Source organism: Octopus bimaculoides, chromosome 14 (genome assembly GCF_001194135.2).
Source record: "Octopus bimaculoides isolate UCB-OBI-ISO-001 chromosome 14, ASM119413v2, whole genome shotgun sequence".
Lineage (NCBI taxonomy): Eukaryota > Metazoa > Mollusca > Cephalopoda > Octopoda > Octopodidae > Octopus > Octopus bimaculoides.
In genome coordinates this window covers 6,172,213-6,175,457 of record NC_068994.1, presented here as the reverse complement: position 1 = coordinate 6,175,457, position 3,245 = coordinate 6,172,213, and the positions used below count along the sequence as shown (strand labels likewise).

The window sequence follows — 3,245 nt, the reverse complement described above, 5'->3', positions numbered from 1 at the left end:
TGTGTATATATATATATATATATATATATATATATATATATATACATATATATATTACACACACACACACAAATATCTGAGAGGCATTTAAGTATCATAGCTAACGAAGTAATTTGATACCATGCAAAACAAAAATCTATAAAATTGTTTTAAAATAATACGAAATGAAAAAACGATCATAAGAATATATTGTGTGAGTAAGAATTAATATAGAACGTCTGTGATACAATAAAACAGTGAATATATTTTCCTGGGGGAGAGATATTCAGTATAAATATGTTAAGACATGTGTAGTGTGGTTACAAAATGGAGGGTCGACATAGTTTCACCAGCGAGAAAATGAAAGACTTTCGAAAGTATTCAACGAATTTAACTATATTCGACCGAATAGATTAAATGCTTGTGAAGTAAACTGTAATATGTCGACGGGTCGATTATGGAATGAAGTTAAAATATGAATAAACTCAGAAATAAACTCGGAAATAGAATGTTTTTGTTGCTTCTTTTTTCATAAATCTGTAAACAACTGGAGGTTGGTGCTAAGTTCGGGGACGGTTTGGGGTGAAAAAAATACAGCATTCAAAAAAATTGATACTTTAACAACATATATGATAATTTTAGAATTTACCTGATAGAATAAAATCCAATATACAATGTCTAAATCAATGACGTTGTCATGAAAACATGCAGCAACAATACACCCGTGTGAAGAAGGAAGATCCGAAAATGGCGGATACTAACTGACCTCTTTCTGATATGTCGTTAGAAAGAGTTTAAAAATATGAACGGAAAAAAATAATTTCTTTTCTTTCAGAAATTCTCTATTTCTTTCTTATTTCCATTATCATTAAATAATTTTGCCTTCTCTTCAGCCAAGCAACAATATATATATATACATATATATAGAGAGAGACACACACATACATACACAAAGAGAGAGGGAGAGGCAGAGTCAACAATACCTAATCTCACGTGGACGAGAGTAAGACATATTCAAGGAAGTATTATTGTATGGATATATTTCTGTGTATATATATATATATATATATACACACACACACATCTATATTATAGATATATATATATAATGTAGTTTTTAATGTTGGACTATGTGTGTGTATATTTTGTAAATAAATAATATATTTATATTTGTAATTTCCTTATTAAAAATATTTTTAAAGTTTATAAAAAAAAAATCAAGTATCTAATATAATGCAAAACATATTTATATATAAGCTTTTTGAAATGCTTTGTTAAGAAATAAAACTAGCTCCAATGTTGATACTCTACAAGACAACTATATAATAAATATTAGACGCATGCGCAGAAGTAGTACAGTAAATGTCATGGTAGAAAATTTAAACAGGAAGTTAGTTGGGCGCCATTTCTTGCGTCATGTTATCAATCGTATTTAACAAGAAATGCTTAAAGAGTAAAAGGTTTCCCGTCAGGCTAAGAGCGAAAGAATTTAGATCTAGCTGAAAATTGTCTTTTGGAAGTTGTAGAAAACAAAACAAGAATGTAAAATGTTAATGTAATAATTGATTTAGTTATGTAGATGGCGTTAGTGTCCAAAATATCACCCGTTAATGTCTTAGCGTCGTGCGTAAAAGTGATTCTTTTGTAAGGGAATATTCACTAAAGATAAAGAAAACTATTGGAGAATTCAGACTTACAGTCGAATGGAATGTTTGACGGCGAAACTGATATTAATGTCTAATAGGACTTGTTAAAAAGATTCCAATCGAAGGAGGAGGTCATTAACCTCATCTTCAGAGATAAAAGATGAAACCGATCGACAGGTAGTGTCGATATAAATATTAAAAACGGTTTCAGTTCTCAAGAAGAGGTTAATGCTCCGAAAAATTATCTTATTGTTAACGTTGCCTTAGGAAATACGAAAACATTATACTGTTATTTTGTGTATTTTATTATTTATTGTTTACGAAATTCTAAATACAACGTTTAGATATAGCTTGTATGAAAATATATCTGGTTTCCCAGTTCATGTTATATATCGTAGCGTTTCTGTAAACATGAGTCTTTCGATTATTTGTTGAAGATTAAAATATGCATAGATCCAAAATTTGAAGCACGTTTAGTGCAATGTATATGTTATGAATTTATTAGGACAAAATACATAGCGTATATATATTTGTGTATGCATGTGTATACGCGTTGTGAGAAGTACTTAGCACATGTAGAATTTATTCGTTTGAAAGTGATGATTCATTTTGTCCTTAGACCGAGTTTCTAGCTCTTGTGACCGTCTTATGAATTCCAACCAGTTGGTCAATTACTTTTGCGCTTGAACGAATTCACAAGAACTTCAAGTTTGGAATATTAACAGAAGAAATCAGTTGCTTCAAACAGTTAAATATATATATATATATATATATACATACGCACAATATCAAGCGGGGGGGGGCATTTATGAATGTAACAATTAATATCTCATGTCTGGTTGTTTGAATTTCACATTCCCAATCATCAGATAGGATATGGAGCACCCACTTCTTATCCAGCCTGAAGATCAGAAACCAGATGTGAAATGCCAGTTGTATGAATGATTGGAATGGATTGCCCATGTTCTGTTCACTGCAAAACAGGGACTTCAAGCATGTTCTCTCCACCAACCATGGTCTGATGTGGAAGCCATGAATTTGAACTTGAGATAATTTGATGACCCTACTCTGCCGCACTGGCTCAACTTGGCTTAGCAGAGGGACGTAGTTTTTTTAAACGCATACCTAGTGGTAATTAAGTTGATTACATCCATCCCAGTGGTCAACTGGTACTTATTTTATTGACTCCGAACAGGATGAAACGCAAAGTCAGCTTTATATATATAGTATATTGGGAGAGTGATCACACCAATGATAATGAACACATGCACTGGTTCAATTTCACTTTATTGTTAGTTATCTAATCAACCAACTAATTGATCATTTGTCTAATCTGTTCATTAAGCAATCAATCAGTTGTTTATCAAAGTCCTTTCTTTGCTATTCACCTCGTCAATAACATGCTCTCCTTCGTCTAGGTCTGCTTTGAGTCTGTCTGAGAATTAGTCCTATATCATGTGTATGTTGGGGTGTGAAGGCGCATGGCTCAGTGGTTAGAGCGTCGAGCTTATGATCGCGAGGTTGTGAGTTCAAATCCCGGACCGGGCTGCGTGTTGTGTTCTTGAGCAAGACACTTTATTTCATGTTGCTCCAGTTCACTCAGCTGTAGAAATGAGTTGC

At 32.5% G+C, this 3,245-nt stretch overlaps 1 protein-coding gene across 5 annotated transcripts in view; it reads right to left on the bottom strand.

Annotated features, from left to right (window-relative positions):
• The window catches only part of LOC106883335 (poly(A) polymerase beta), a 36,568-nt gene extending 35,600 nt beyond the window's left edge, over positions 1–968 (bottom strand). For 3 of the 5 annotated variants that reach the window (XM_052972644.1, XM_052972645.1, XM_052972649.1), the window contains exon 1: positions 629–963. The gene's annotated coding sequence lies outside the window, so the exon portion shown is untranslated. Of the gene's footprint in view, positions 1–628 lie in introns of all 5 variants that reach the window. The other 2 variants (XM_052972646.1, XM_052972648.1) reach the window with 2 other exon arrangements.
• Positions 969–3,245: the final 2,277 nt, after the last annotated feature.